Here is a 15,826-nt window from a genome sequence, read left to right on the forward strand (position 1 = left end):
GATGGCGGCGCCGCTGAAGCTATCCCTCTCCTTCCACATAGACTGGCCGTCGCTGCTGTGACCGCTGGGATGCGCTTCCCTCATTCCAGCATTCATAGCGGCGGCGGCCAGCCAATGTGGAAGGAGACAGACAGCTGCATGCGGCGGCGCCACCAATTACAGGGCGCTGCTGCGGCTCCCCCCTCCCCCTTCCCTGCCTGCCCTTGATATGCCAGCAGCTGCACCGAGGAGCCTGACTGCCTGAGCCAGTGAAGACAGTAAGTATAGTCAAATCCATCCATCCATCCAGTGTAAAAAGGGGACGCTGTGTGCCGTGATGTGTAAAAAGGGGGACTCTGGCTGCCGTAATGTGTAAAAAGGGGGACTCTGGCTGCCGTAATGTGTAAAAAGGGGACAATGTCTTCCGTAACGTGTAAAAAGGGGAATCTGTCCGCCGTATAAAAGGGGCTCTACCTGATGTAGTGGCGCTACTGTGCACTGTAATTTGAATAATGGAGACTACTGTGCACCGTAATAAGAATTGCCCCAATTTTTCATAAGGGGGGGGGGGGGGCACCGATATCGTTTCTTGCACACAGCACTAAAATGTCTAGTAACGGCACTGTTTGAAACTGTGATATCCACTCAAGCTTTGGGCCTCATTATCAGGGAGACCTGCAAGGCAATATTCACAGCAGTACTTCAAGGTAAGAAAAATTATATTTACTGCACCCTTTTATTGAACTTTCCTGCTGCCCCCCACAGTTTGTAAAAAAAAAGAAAGTTTTTTTTATGCACCCTTAAATGGAATTTAACCTTTTGAATGCCAGGTGAATTTGTCAAAATAGGTGTTAAAATTACCAAGCAGTAAATGAAAAATATAGAGTTTGACCTGTAATTTTTACCTTATATAGGAAATATAATTTTCTTTTTACACACTTTTATTTGCATTTATGCAACAAATGTGAGCGACGCTGGCATTTTTAGCAGATATTTTGCACATCTCTCACAGAGATGTTGGCATCAGGGTTAATAACTGGATCCTTGTCCCTCACAAGGTAATGCATGCACACTATAGAGGTTTCAAGGTACCCCCTGCAGTCTGTATACCAAAATGTGTTTAGGCTACACCCTTGAATGGAATTTCCCAGATAGCCACTTGTCCCTCACAAGGTGACCCTTGCACTCTGTAGAAGTTTCAAGGTGCACACTCCAGTCTGTGTACCAAAATGTGTTTAGGCTACACCCTTGAATGGAATTTCCCAGATGGCCCCTTGTCCCTCACAAGGTGACCCTTGCAGTCTATAGAAGTTTCAAGGTGTACCCTCTAGTCTGTGGACCAAAATGTGTTTATGCTGCCTTCCTTGTCCACCACAATGTGATTACTACATCCGTGAACACTAGCAGTAGGTTAACACTTGAAACCCGCCAACAGGGTTTTTTCAAATTTATTTGTGTCTGCATTTGCCAAAAAAAAAAAATAGTGAAAAAAATCATGCCAATCCCTTCAAGTGTGCCCACTACATGATCCACCTATTGATTGTGTCGGCCTTTTGTTTATTCCAACCTTTTTTTTTTTTTACCAGAGTTGGCCTACTGACTGTGGAAACAATGGGGGTAATTCCAAGTTGATCGCAGCAGGAATTCTGTTAGCAATTGGGCAAAACCATGTGCACTGCAGGGGAGGCAGATATAACATGTGCAGAGAGAGTTAGATTTGGGTGGGGTGTGTTCAATCTGCAATCTAATTTGCAGTGTAAAAATAAAGCAGCCAGTATTTACCCTGCATAGAAATAAAATAACCCACCCAAATCTAACTCTCTCTGCAAATGTTATATCTGCCTCCCCTGCAGTGCACATGGTTTTGACCAACTGCTAAAAAATTTCCTGCTGCGATCAACTTGGAATTACTCCCAATGATCCCCTGTATGCCGGCAATGCTAAAGATTGAAATAGGCCACAGGTCGACACTTGCAACCCGCTGACATGGGCTTTTCACATTTATTGTGTCGGCATTTGCCAAATTAAAATTGTGAAAAAATTATGCCAACCCTTTCAAGTGTACAACTACATTGTTTTTAAAATTATGTGTACCCCACTCACAATAGGTTGTGTATAAATCCGCACATAAAGGTATCTTTATCTGTATAAGTAAAATGATTTTTTGTGGCTAGTGATGCGTACCGTACTCACTCATTAACAGACGTTGATCCTCATATCACGGTTTCTTTATGGACTGCTTAGCAGCATCCCCCTCTTGCTTGACTGCATCTCCTCTCTCTTCTCTCTCTAAGGGGTAAATTTACTAAGATGGGAGTTCTATTTAAGATGGGATGTTGCCCATAGCAACCAATCAGATTTTACTTCTCATTTATCTAGCACCTTCTAGAAGATAATACCTGGAATCTGATTGGTTGCTATGGGCAACATCCCATCTTAAATAGAACTCCCATTTTAGTAAATATACCCCTTACTTGGGCTCTTTCTGTCTCTCTCACATCATCTCTCTCACATCACGAAAAATTGTTTTACTTATACAGATAAAGATACCTTTATGGCCCTCATTCCGAGTTGTTCGCTCGCAAGCTGCTTTTAGCAGCTTTGCACACGCTAAGCCGCCGCCTACTGGGAGTGAATATTAGCTTATCAAAATTGCGAACGAAAGATTAGCAAAATTGCGAATAGACACTTCTTAGCAGTTTCTGAGTAGCTCCATACTTACTCGGCAACTGCGATCAGTTCAGTCAGTTTCGTTCCTGGTTTGACGTCACAAACACTCCCAGCGTTCGGCCAGACACTCCTCCGTTTCTCTAGCCACTCCCGCGTTTTTCCCAGAAACTGTAGCGTTTTTTCGCACACACCCATAAAACGCCCAGTTTCCGCCCAGAAACACCCACTTCCTGTCAATCACATTACGATCACCAGAACGAAGAAAAAAACCTTGTAATGCCGTGAGTAAAATACCTAACTGCATAGCAAATTTACTTGGCGCAGTCGCAGTGCGAACATTGCGCATGCGCATTAGCGACTAATCGCTCCGTTGCGAGAAAAATATAACGAACGAACAACTCAGAATGACCCCCTATGTGCGGATTTATACACGACCTATTGTGAGTGGGGTACGCATCGTATGCTCAGTGGATTTGAAAATAGAAGTTTGAGGGTTTATGATATCTTCTGGATTTTAAAGGACATATTGTACTATGATGTATTATTGTTTTTTATTGTATATCATCACGAGATACCTCTTTGGATAGAAGATTATTCCATATCAGAACAGAAGGATAGCGTCGGGAGGAGAGACATTCAAATTGGAAATTTTTCGCTCCATACATGGACACGAAGTATCATACTATCATTATTTGATAATTAAATGAAACAGCACTGAGCGCTTTTTATTTGAGGATTTTCTTTTCTATTGTATTCTGTTTAAGGGTTAAGTGGCCCTTTCATTCTCAAGTGGCTGCATAAGTGTGTTTGCGCCTTGGGTACCTGATTATTTTTATGTATATTTGTAATGTTGTACCCTCTGCCCAGGCAAAAGAAGTGCGCGATCAATACATGGCGTACTTTCAATGGTGTGGGGGCAGTAGCCTGGCAAGATGAAGCCATTGAATGAAATATGTTTTGTTACCTTTATTTGTTGTAATTCAAAAATGTATTTTCTTCATAAATGATATATTGTAATATGAGTGACATGCAAAATTGTTCTTAAATTACTCAGGCTTTAAATAGACAATGGTTTAAAACTAAACATATCAAAGTTAAATGCTGGTACCGGGCACCCTATATGTTTTTCCTGCCCACCTAGCCCCTGTCCAAAGAAAATACAACATAATAAAAAAAGTTTGAGTAACTTTTTTATTAAAAAAATTGTTAAGAAAATAGAATTCTGAACAAGATTTATTGCTCTAATGAGGCCAACAATTGCCTCTGTGTCAGGGTTTACACCAACCGGTCAATGCAGCAACTAGTCCAGTACAGTAAAGGCCATAAATAGTAATGCCAACATCATTTGGTAAAAAAGAAGAACAGAATTTTAGAACAGTCTTTTTTCAGGAACATAAGAAATATAAACAATTTACAACGTTCATTCACAGGGGCAATTAATACATTCAACCGTCGTTATGGTACCAACAATCAATTCCAAAATACTCTTGATCAAGACCCTGAGAAAAACTCCCAAACTATTTTTAAAACATTATCAAAAAAAGATTTTAAAAAAATTACATATTGTAAAAACTGGGCTCACCATGGTGAGTGGATTGTGTACTCATATATGAGTACATTCCACTGCTGGAATTGCTGGGCTAGGAGGGTGGGTGATTATAGCTGGGGCTCGCCGCATATGTGTTGGGAATCGGATGAGGAACCGGAGCAGAATATGTGGGTGGGTGGGTGAGGTGGGATGGGGACAGTGGTGGGGCCCGATGTTGTGGGATGTTGCCTTGATGGGAACGCTATGTAGCATCCCTCAACCAATCTGCCATGAAAGGCAAGCCACATAACGTCATGTATCTCAGACTTGACACAGGCAAATTGAGCTTGGCCCAGGTCACGCATCTCACTAGCCAAACCTGAGCCAAAATGGTCAAATTTATCCAGGGGCATTTGCAGAATCTCCTCCGCATGTTTTAAAAATTGTTTGGATCTGGACTTGGCTATACTGGATGCCTTCTCCGAAACCTTCGCCTTCTTGGGGTGTGGCAGAGGTATCAGCTCAGGTTGGGCAAGCATTTCAGCACCTTCCACTTCGTGCTGTTGGCTCGGGATGGTGTCCAGATCCAGAGTATCATCCTGTGAAAACACAAACCACATTAGTTTTATGTAAAAATTTAGCAGGGTGTATTTATTACTATGTGTGCCTATTTACCTGATCCTGACTCTCCGTTTCTTCCACTGCTGCCTCCAGCACAGGAGAGTTGGAATTAGTAGAACTCAGGGAGTCTCTCTCAGGTTCTTAATTAAGGGTAAACTGGAGCATGTCGTAGTACCACAACAATGGTTAACGTACTTCATCGGCCCCCGCTCCTGAATCTTTATATTTTTTTATGTTCTTTCAAAAAGACGGTTCGCAAATTTTGAATCTTCTTTTTTACTCATGTGATGTAGACATCACTGTCATGGTCTTTACTGTACTGGGCGAGTTTTTCTAAGGCTGCATTTTTCTTGAACTGGTTGGTGTAGTCCTTGCTTTTTATACGCCATAGGAAATTGTTGGCCTCATACATTTCAATATATCCGGTCCAGAATTCTCTGGCGGCAGTCATGTTCTAAAAAAATTAAAGGAAATAACAAAGGTTATTATACACATTAATGGGCAGCATGCTGCAAATATGGTACATGAGGGCTACAAAATGGCGGAAAGCGTGTACATGTAGGCTACACAATGGTGGACAGAGTGTATATGTAGTGTACATGTAGGCTACACAATGGCAGATGGCGTGTACATGTAGCGTACATGTAGGCTACACAATGGTGGACAGCGTGTACATGTAGGGTACTGGAGCAGCACTGGAATAGGGGCTTCTTAATCCTCCACACACAAGGGCTGGTAAGTCAGTCTGGCCACCAACGCATTTCTGCTCTCTGCTCTCTTGTAGTCTACAGTCTGCTGCTCCAGTACCCTGAACCCAGGAAGAGACTGTTTAACATCATCACGCTGTTTGGGTGGGCATCTCGAAAACCCCACACTATCTGGTATTGGCACTTTTTGGTTGATTTTATATGTACCTATAACAATTTTGGATGTTTTACGTAATGGATCATTAAAGAAGTTTTTTAGAATAACTGTGCTTCACTATATATGCCTTCCCTTTTTTTCCTTTCATGTGTATGAGTGTGGACCTACGAATATAGAAATGGTCTTTCCAACTAAAGGAGAAAAACTGTATGAAGATATCAAGTGGAATGGAAGGATTTTCCAAAACCGATAATCAAGTACTGAGATTTTATATATGAATACTGACACTTGATCCCAGAGGTGCGCATAGTTGCAAATACTGTGGTGAATTTCTTGGACTTTTTTGAGGGTGTTGGTGACCACCCCAGCAATCGTTGCTGCACTATTGTGTTGAAGCATAAGTTTTCCTATTTGGTATTGTTTATATTTAGCTCTGCATCAGCTGCCAGTTGGGACTTGAAATTAATGTGTATACTTTTATACCAATAAGTTGGACAAAAAGACCTATCTACATTAAGAAACTCTCCTGTTTTCTCATTGCTTAGGTTATAGACTTATGTAGTAAGAAAGCAGATGCCAAAAAGAGTTTTGGGGTATTATGCTAGTAGGCACCATTCCTAAATTATACAAGCTGCACCACTTAGGTCAGAAATGGGTAACTGATTTTTCTTCAGAAATTGAGACAAAATTATAAATTTCAAGTCTGGAGTTTGGAAACCTTAACTTGCTTCAGTTTTTCATATAATTTCAATTGTGCCAGAATTACACACATTATAAATGTGAGTACAGTAGGATCTTGATAGTTCTGTATGAAGCAATTGTCTGTACAAAAAATAATTGTACTCAAAGCTTAAATTTCAGCTATAATATGCCAATTTAGGATAGCTAATAGATGAACGCTGTGGTAACAAAACAAGATTAATCACTGACAATAGCAAGCCCCCAAACACACATTAATTCAATACATCTAATAAGTAAAGTCAAAGTAAAATGATTTGTGACATTGGTGTTTAAAGTCATTCTGCTGTGTGAGGTGGGAAGTAAAAGGGACAGCTTCCAAGTTTTATCCATGGGCAAACTCCCAGCACCTCACCACTTTACCCTCTGTTTCTAGTGTATTATAGCATGCCAAATGCCGAGTATGTTATACTGCCCATTGTGCAGAGAGTGTAGCATCTCCTTGGTTCATGTACAATATAAGAAAAATATCAAACTCAATATATAATTCAGATCCAAAGGCAAATACATAATACAGCTTTGGAGGATCACAGGAACCAGGTTTACCCAGCACTGGATAAGTAGAGGTACTTATTTGGTTCCTGCTTTTGTTCTGGTTTTTGACACCATTCACATGATATTCTGTCACTGTGTACAACTAATCCGTATGGGTTCACTGTCAGCCTATCTAAACTATATAAAAAAGTTTAAGCTGGGTAAACACTAGACGATGTGTGTACCTAGCGACATCGCAAGTGACGGGACCCGGCATCGGCAAATGCATAGGCACTTGCTGATGCCGGTAGCGATAAAGAGACGGCAGAGGATATGCTGCATTCAGCATCTAGTGATATCACTAGATTTTGCAGCATGTAGGTCCAACGGGTGATGTTGCTGACGACCTGCAGGAGCAGGCATTGTCAGCAACATAGTGGGTACACACTGGATGATTTAAACGATTTGTCATTCTGATCCATTGGAATCGGGCAAATTGTTTAAAAAAAAAAAAAAAAATCACCTAGTGTGTTCCCAGCTCTGCTAGTATTATTATTATTATTTATAATAAAAACAACAACAACAACAATAATAATAATAATAATAATAATAATCACGTCAGTTTGTTATCACACATCCATGGTTTATGTAATTTACAGTATGTCTTGATTTTGAACAATGGAACCTGCTTGACTTAAGGGGGGTACACATGGAGAGATGTGTGCTGAGCGATCTTACACAGAACGCTCAGCACACAACTCCCCCCCCCCCGCTCAGCACACAGCGTGATGTTTGCTGAGTGAGGAGGGGGGCGAAAGGGGGGGGGACGCTCACTACACCCAGTGGTGAAGTGAGCGATCTACTATATTGTGCCTGCATGCAGGCCAATCTAGAACCGGTGATAGTGACGCGTGGGGCAGCGCATCGCTATCGCTATCAATCTAGAACCGGCGATAGTGACGTGCGGGGCAGCGCATCGCTATCGCTATGGGGCATACACACGGAGAGATACGTGCTTAATTTCTAAGTAATCTAGTCAGATTGCTTCGATATTAAGCACAGATCTCTCCGTCTGTACCTCCCTTTACTTAGTGTACATCTATGAGCATACCACCACTTTTTAAGGCATGTGCAGAGAGACTGAAAAACTTGAAGAGGAGTCTGCGCAAAAGTGTAAAAATAACATAAAAGTCCGATATCCTACTACTTTAGAACCATTCCTTTCATTAACTTATACTTAAATTATTCATGATAGTAAATGGACATTAGGACTGTTATTATTACATTTGACAGTTTTGAGCTTTTAAAGATTTTTATGACATTACTCGGAGAGCTGGAAATGTGCTTTTCCTCCAGAGTACAATATGAAGATGCACAATAGGCACCAATATTCAGGAAGTAGAGATGAGCGGTTTGGATTCCTTGGAATCTGAGACCACCTGAACTTCAGGCATCCGAGTCTATCAGAGCCGTGGCTCGGGTTTTCCCACCAGACTCCGATTCCAAATTGAGGCAAGACGTAATTATACCGGTGTCAGATTCTCGTGGGTTTTGGATTCTATATAAGGGACCAGCAGTGGTGCCATTTTACTCTGTTTTCAGGCATGCTGTTGTGTGCTGTGCTGTACTCTGCTGGTCAAGTGGCTGTGTCCAGACTCCATATAAGTGGCTGTACTGTGTCTAAATGGGTGGCTGTGCTGTGTCCATCCTGAAGTTGCTGTGCTGTGTCCATTAAGCGGCTGTCCAGTATCCATCTGCTCCAGTGCTGCCGATCCACCTGTCCAGTGTCCATCCACGCCATTGCTGTCAACACACCTGTCCAGTGTCCTTCCACTTCAGTGCTGCAGATGCAAGTGTCCAGTGTCCATCTGCTCAAGTGCTGCTGACGCACCTGTCCAGTGTCCATCCGTTCCAGTGCTACCGACACATCTGTTCAGTTTTCATCCACTCCAGTGCTGACCATGCACCTGTCCAGTGTCCATCCATAATACTAGAGGGAGAAAAAGAAGACTCTTGTGTGGGTTTACTCTTATTCTAAGTGGAAAATTCCATGGTATATTTAGGAAAGAATGAAATAAAACATAATTTTATTGTTTGACATTTAAAAGCAGAAACAAAATTACCCAACAGACAGTTCCAGAAGAAGAAAAAAGGTGTTTATAAATAGAAATAGTTTAAAATGTTCTTGTCTTTTTTACATATAGTGGTTTGAAATGATGTAGACAGACAGTTAAGGGCCCTACACATTGGCCGATCCGCCGCCGAGCTGCCCGACGGCGGATACGGCCGATGGGCGACCCAACGGCGGAGGGGCAGTGACGGGGGGAGTGAAGTTTCTTCACCCCCCCCGTCACCCGGCTGCATTGAAGTGCAGGCAAATATGGACGAGATCGTCCATTGGCCTGCATGTACAGCCGACGGGGGACCAGCAATGAACGAGCGCGGGGCCGCGCATCGTTCATCGCTGGAGCCTCCACACTCAAAGATATGAACGGTATCTTGATAATTTATGAACGAGATCTTTCATATCTTTGGCTGATGATAATGAATTTATTATACCTCACAGGTGTATCTCACATAGAGATGAACGACAGCATGTCAGCAAAAATGTCGACGTTTCGGCTCCATCCGAGCCTTTGTCAAGACAGAAAAAATCACATCAGGCTGCTGGGTGTTAACCTGATGTGATTTTGTCTGTCTTGACAAAGGCTCGGATGGAGCCGAAACGTCGACATTTTTGCTGACATGCTGTCGTTCATCTCTATGTGAGATACACCTGTGAGGTATAATAAATTCATTATCATCAAGGAAGTGGTGAGTGCCTGTACTCTTCTTGGATATATTTTGGACTATTTGGGGTAAATTTACTAACATTCGTAATTTTCGGAAAAAGGTCAAAGTTCAATCACGAATGACATCGAAAGTGTAAAACTGCAACTTTTTGAATTTACTACGACTAATTTACTAAGCTGTCGTATTCGGGTTTTTCTTTTCTTCCGATGTCGATGTCATTCGTGTTTTTTTTTTTTTTTTTTACGGCAGTGATTAGCAAAACACTGCCGACTTTTTTACAATTAATCTCGGCCGGATCTGTGTGATCCGTGCTGGGGTTCTTTTTTTTTTTTTTTTAATTAAACACTGTAAAATCTAAATAAAAAATTGCGTGGGGTCCCCCCTCCTAAGCATAACCAGCCTCGGGCTCTTTGAGCCGATCCTGGTTGCAAAAATATTGGGGAAAAAATGACAGGGGTTCCCCCATATTTAAGCAACCAGCATCGAGCTCTGCGCCTGGTCCTGGTTCCAAAAATACGGGGGACAAAAAGAGTAGGGGTCCCCCGTATTTTTAAAACCAGCACCTGGCTCCACTAGCTGGACAGATAATGCCACAGCCGGGGGTCACTTTTATATAGTGCCCTGCGGCCGTGGCATCAAAAATCCAACTAGTCACCCCTGGCCGGGGTACCCTGGGGGAGTGGGGACCCCTTCAATCAAGGGGTCCCCCCCCCAGCCACCCAAGGGCCAGGGGTGAAGCCCGAGGCTGTCCCCCCCCATCCAATGGGCTGCGGATGGGGGGGCTGATAGCCTTTGTTGTAAAAGAAAAGATATTGTTTTTAGTAGCAGTACTACAAGTCCCAGCAAGCCTCCCCCGCATGCTGGTACTTGGAGAACCACAAGTACCAGCATGCGGCGGAAAAACGGGCCCGCTGGTACCTGTAGTACTACGACTAAAAAAATACCCAAAAAAACACAAGACACACACACCGTGAAAGTATAATTTTATTACATACATACACACATACATACATACTTACCTTATGTTCCCACGCAGGTCGGTCCTCTTCTCCAGTAGAATCCAAGGGGTACCTGTTGAAGAAATTATACTCACGAGATCCAGGGGGCCAGGGTCCTCGGGGAATCCAGGTGTAATCCACGTACTTGAAAAAAATAACAAAACGGACACCCGAGCCACGCACTAAAAGGGGACCCATGTTTGCACATGGATCCCCTTTTCCCGACTGCCAGAAACCCACTCTGACTGATGTCTAAGTGGGTTTCTTCAGCCAATCAGGGAGTGCCACGTTGTAGCACTCTCCTGATCGGCTGTGTGCTCCTGTCCTAACTGACAGGCAGCACACGGCAGTGTTACAATGTAGCGCCTATGCGCTACATTGTAACCAATGCTGGGAACTTTCTGCCCTGCGGTTGACCTAAAGTGACGTCACCGCTGAGCAGAAAGTTCCCAGCATTGGTTACAATGTAGCGCATAGGCGCTACATTGTAACACTGCCGTGTGCTGCCTGTCAGTTAGGACAGGAGCACACAGCCGATCAGGAGAGTGCTACAACGTGGCACTCCCTGATTGGCTGAAGAAACCCACTTAGACATCAGTCAGAGTGGGTTTCTGGCAGTCGGGAAAAGGGGATCCATGTGCAAACATGGGTCCCCTTTTAGTGCGTGGCTCGGGTGTCCGTTTTGTTATTTTTTTCAAGTACGTGGATTACACCTGGATTCCCCGAGGACCCTGGCCCCCTGGATCTCGTGAGTATAATTTCTTCAACAGGTACCCCTTGGATTCTACTGGAGAAGAGGACCGACCTGCGTGGGAACATAAGGTAAGTATGTATGTATGTGTGTATGTATGTAATAAAATTATACTTTCACGGTGTGTGTGTCTTGTGTTTTTTTGGGTATTTTTTTAGTCGTAGTACTACAGGTACCAGCGGGCCCGTTTTTCCGCCGCATGCTGGTACTTGTGGTTCTCCAAGTACCAGCATGTGGGGGAGGCTTGCTGGGACTTGTAGTACTGCTACTAAAAACAATATCTTTTCTTTTACAACAAAGGCTATCAGCCCCCCCATCCGCAGCCCATTGGATGGGGGGGGACAGCCTCGGGCTTCACCCCTGGCCCTTGGGTGGCTGGGGGGGGGACCCCTTGATTGAAGGGGTCCCCACTCCCCCAGGGTACCCCGGCCAGGGGTGACTAGTTGGATTTTTGATGCCACGGCCGCAGGGCACTATATAAAAGTGACCCCCGGCTGTGGCATTATCTGTCCAGCTAGTGGAGCCCGGTGCTGGTTTTAAAAATACGGGGGACCCCTACTCTTTTTGTCCCCCGTATTTTTGGAACCAGGACCAGGCGCAGAGCCCGATGCTGGTTGCTTAAATATGGGGGAACCCCTGTCAATTTTTCCCCCATATTTCTGCAACCAGGATCGGCTCAAAGAGCCCGAGGCTGGTTATGCTTAGGAGGGGGGACCTCACGCAATTTTTTTTTTAAAAATAAGCACTTTCCCACCCCTTCCCACTGATATACATGCACGGATCTCATGGATCCGTGCATGCCTATCCAATCACGAATAAAAAAAAAAGGTCTGTTTTTTTTTAGCACTTTTTTACGAGTTGTAATTTTTCACGGCAGTGTTTTTTTTTTTTTTGCTTTGCACTTCTTAGTAAATGACCGAGATTCATACTTAAACAGCCGCGTTTTGACAGATGGTGTATTCATTCGTGATTTTTTTCCTAGGACTTCAAAATATTACGAATGCCCTCATCACTGCCGTGATTATTGCTTAGTAAATTACCGAGATGACACTTTGATGAAAAAACGGCATCTCGGTCAAAATCGGGAGCTTAGTAAATTTACCCCTTTGAGAGCCCTTTATGGAGCACCGCCCATGATGTAATTTGCAGCAGTGAGTGTGGATTCATTGGATATATATATATATATATATATATATATACACACACACACACACACATACTTGTTTTTCTATCCTCATCGGGACATGTCTGGAACCTTCCTCATGGGGACCTATTCAGGAATACCTGCCTAATGAGGACACCCACATAACTGATTTATTTTCGGGTTTAATTAGAGATAGAGGAAACGTGTATTCAGCAGCAGATACATTTTATTCAGGAAAGGTTCTTTCTCATTTCAGCAGTAATTCGGTTCTTAATGTAAAACTTAACCGAGAGCCAGTTCCGAGCCTTCAGCGCTTGTCGTTCTGCCCTTAGGCACGCATCACAGTCATTCTTGCCCGGCACCTTGAATGAGCGAATGAACCGAATCATGCGACGTTCAACAGCTTTCACTTCTGCTGGGGTCCACGGATTGCGCTTGGTACCCCTTCTGTCACCTGTGCGGGAGAAGAAAGGTCAGTCACCACGCAACGCCACCACCAGTCATGGACGCATCTCAAATGGAATGGACAGTCACACCCACCTTTAGCTGCACCTCCATCCACGGCCGACACCACGCTGCCGGCTTCTTTTCCCATGTGCCCCATGGGAACCTCAGTATCCTGACTCTCTGGCTCATCCCCAGAGTCATCGCTCACCACCTGGATCGGCTCTGTGGATAGAGAAGGACAGGGAAACCGATCACACCAGCCCACTTAGACAGTCAGTCCCTGGAGCCACACTGTCAAGTGATACCTACCGTTTGGATCAATGGAGATCTCTTCCAGATTGTGGCCCCGGAATTCAGCCATTCTCCCTTGCTCGAGAGCCAGAAACAGCTTGCTCAACTTGGCCAGTTGAAGGGTACCCTCCGGGAGGCGGTAATAATGCCGATGCACCCGAATATCATGTCCAAGGAAATCAGCAAGCTGATCCATCTCTGTATCGCTCAGGTTGAGGACTCTGGAAAGTGTAGCCACATGCTTCCGTAGGCGGGTGGAAGATAATGCTTCGGGGTGCTTGGCCCCACACTCCCGGGCGTAGAGACGTATGCAGTCGGATCCCCTATAATGGGACATGGCTGTTGGCCTAGCAAACATGTAGATATTGTGTGGGGTCACACCACATTCTGTCCGCTTCTCTATGAGGAGCTCCATCGCTTTCTGCATGCTTGGGGATAGCAGGACAGGGACTTTCCTGCCTCTTTTCCCAGGAATCTCAATACGGGAGAAGTGACGACAGAGTGCCTTCTCCAGCTCTGACAGGGCCTGGGCCACATCACCCTGCAAATCGGCTGTGTGCCGTAAATCGAAGGAGGAGAGCAGCATCTTGGAAACCTCACCTTCTCTCCTGCGGTTGAAGAGAATCAGCTGCGTGAGGGTAACTTTGGCCAACATGGACCACTGCTGTTTGGAAGGGTGGGCGGACAACTCATCGATGTACTCTCGCTGACGGTCAAGGAGGTACAGGTTCAAGCGCTTAACATCATCAGTGAAGGGCAGAAGCAGCGGTGCATTCCATTTTATCTCTCGAAGTGTCTTCAGGGCAGCAGTGGAGATTAGCTCGCTCCACCTCGCCTCATAAATTTTCCGAAAGTTTCGGGCACGCTCCTCTGTCAGGGCACTGCCCTCCATCAGTGCCTGACACTCCACCATAGCTGAAATCTTCTGCAAGCTGTGTCCCACCTTCAGAGCCAACGAGGGTATTTTATATGTATTGGTGCGGTCATCGTAACCGGCCAGGCTCCTCACAGCATGCACCACTTGCAGGAAATTCTGTGGGCAAATTAAATCTTCCATACACCGCAACGGTGTGACCTTCATCGCCTTCAGCAGAAGCCGCCCCACCTCTCTGAGCTTCTGACGGATGTAATCATGCTTGCTGACATCAGACCCCAGACGGTTATAGAGGTGCTGACCGAACTGCATAATCCAGCGGTCCCCTTTGATTACCGGTACCACATCATCATAATTCATTTCGCTCAGCAACTTCCAGAGGCCAGTGCCAACATCTTTCGGGAGCGGTGTGGCGTAAGTGAAGAGACCCTGCACCCTGGTTCTTCCAGGTTTGGGGCTGACACTTTTGCGGAGCGGGCACCTCTTCACATGGCGCCACAGGTGCTTCCTGGAGAATAGCCCTTTACATTTTACACAGTGCATGAAATCTTGGGGAGCCGTTGCTTCTTTCGGCTGCTTGCACGGTAGGAGGACTCCGCTGCCCTCGCGGAGAACCCCGACATTATGGGCAAAGTTTCCCCGGGTGCGAATCAGGTCTAGCTGCACTGTCCTTTCCCTGGAGCGCTTCGGAAAGCTGAGTGCCCTTGCAACCTCATACTCATTGTGGTGGACAGCTTGAACATGTCTCGCAATTTTTGAGAATGGCCTCTCGCACCACAGGCAGAAATTTTTCTTGTTACATGCAATCGAACCATCTGCTTTTCGGGTAAGTACCTGGACCGACACTGCGCGGGCCGGATGGAGACTTGGTTCGGCCTCCGCGGAGCAAGCCCCGGACACTTCCAGAACCTTCCTGCCGTGAAAAGACGTCTCCTCCCCTCCACTATCATCCGAGCTGCTCAACTCTGACGAGTCGGGGAGATAGTCTTCGTCACTGCCGTCGGTTCCGTACATTGCCTCACTGCGACCAGCAGACCAAGCACTTCCGGAGTTTGTGGCGCACACACCGTACCAAGCCCGCGCTTTCTGTCTGACCACGCCCACCGTGAATACAGGGTTCTGGGAATCGAGGGCCCAGGCCCCGGCACGTGCTTCCTATTACACATCCGGAGAGGTGGTTCTTACTAGAGTCACGTGTCGGGCGGCGCGCGCGACACTTTTGCGCCACATGCTCCGATTTTCCCCAGGCTCCTGGAAGCCTGTCCCGGCCCGAGAGGTGCCAGTCTCCACTCATCGGCAAGACTTCCACAAATCGTAGTACCGGATTCAGCCCACCAGGGGGCACTGCGATGGGCAAGGAAGGAAATATCAGACCCGGTTTTCGGGCTCCGCGATTTTTCCGATGAATGCCCTTCTCACCCGAGCTCCGCGGACTTGGGCAACCTTCCCTCTGGATTGAACTGATCTCAGACCCGGTTTTCGGGCTCCGCGATTTTTCCGACGAATGCCCTTCTCACCCGAGCTCCGCGGACTTGGGCAACCTTCCCTCTGGATTGAACTAATCTCAGACCCGGTTTTCGGGCTCCGCGATTTTTCCGACGAATGCCCTTCTCACCCGAGCTCCGCGGACTTGGGCAACCTTCCCTCTGGATTG

The 15,826-nt window shown here is 45.5% G+C and overlaps 1 long non-coding RNA gene across 2 annotated transcripts in view; it reads right to left on the reverse strand.

The window, feature by feature from the left end:
* Positions 1-3,826: 3,826 nt before the first annotated feature.
* The window catches only part of LOC134911419 (uncharacterized), a 296,554-nt gene continuing 284,554 nt past the window's right edge, over positions 3,827-15,826 (reverse strand). For both annotated transcript variants that reach the window (XR_010176551.1, XR_010176550.1), the window contains exons 3-4: positions 4,853-5,252; positions 3,827-4,776 (exon numbers count right to left, since the gene is read on the reverse strand). This is a non-coding gene — a long non-coding RNA (uncharacterized LOC134911419). The remainder of the gene's footprint in view (positions 4,777-4,852; positions 5,253-15,826) is intronic.

Source organism: Pseudophryne corroboree, chromosome 4 (assembly GCF_028390025.1).
Source record: "Pseudophryne corroboree isolate aPseCor3 chromosome 4, aPseCor3.hap2, whole genome shotgun sequence".
NCBI classification, from domain to species: Eukaryota; Metazoa; Chordata; class Amphibia; order Anura; family Myobatrachidae; genus Pseudophryne; species Pseudophryne corroboree.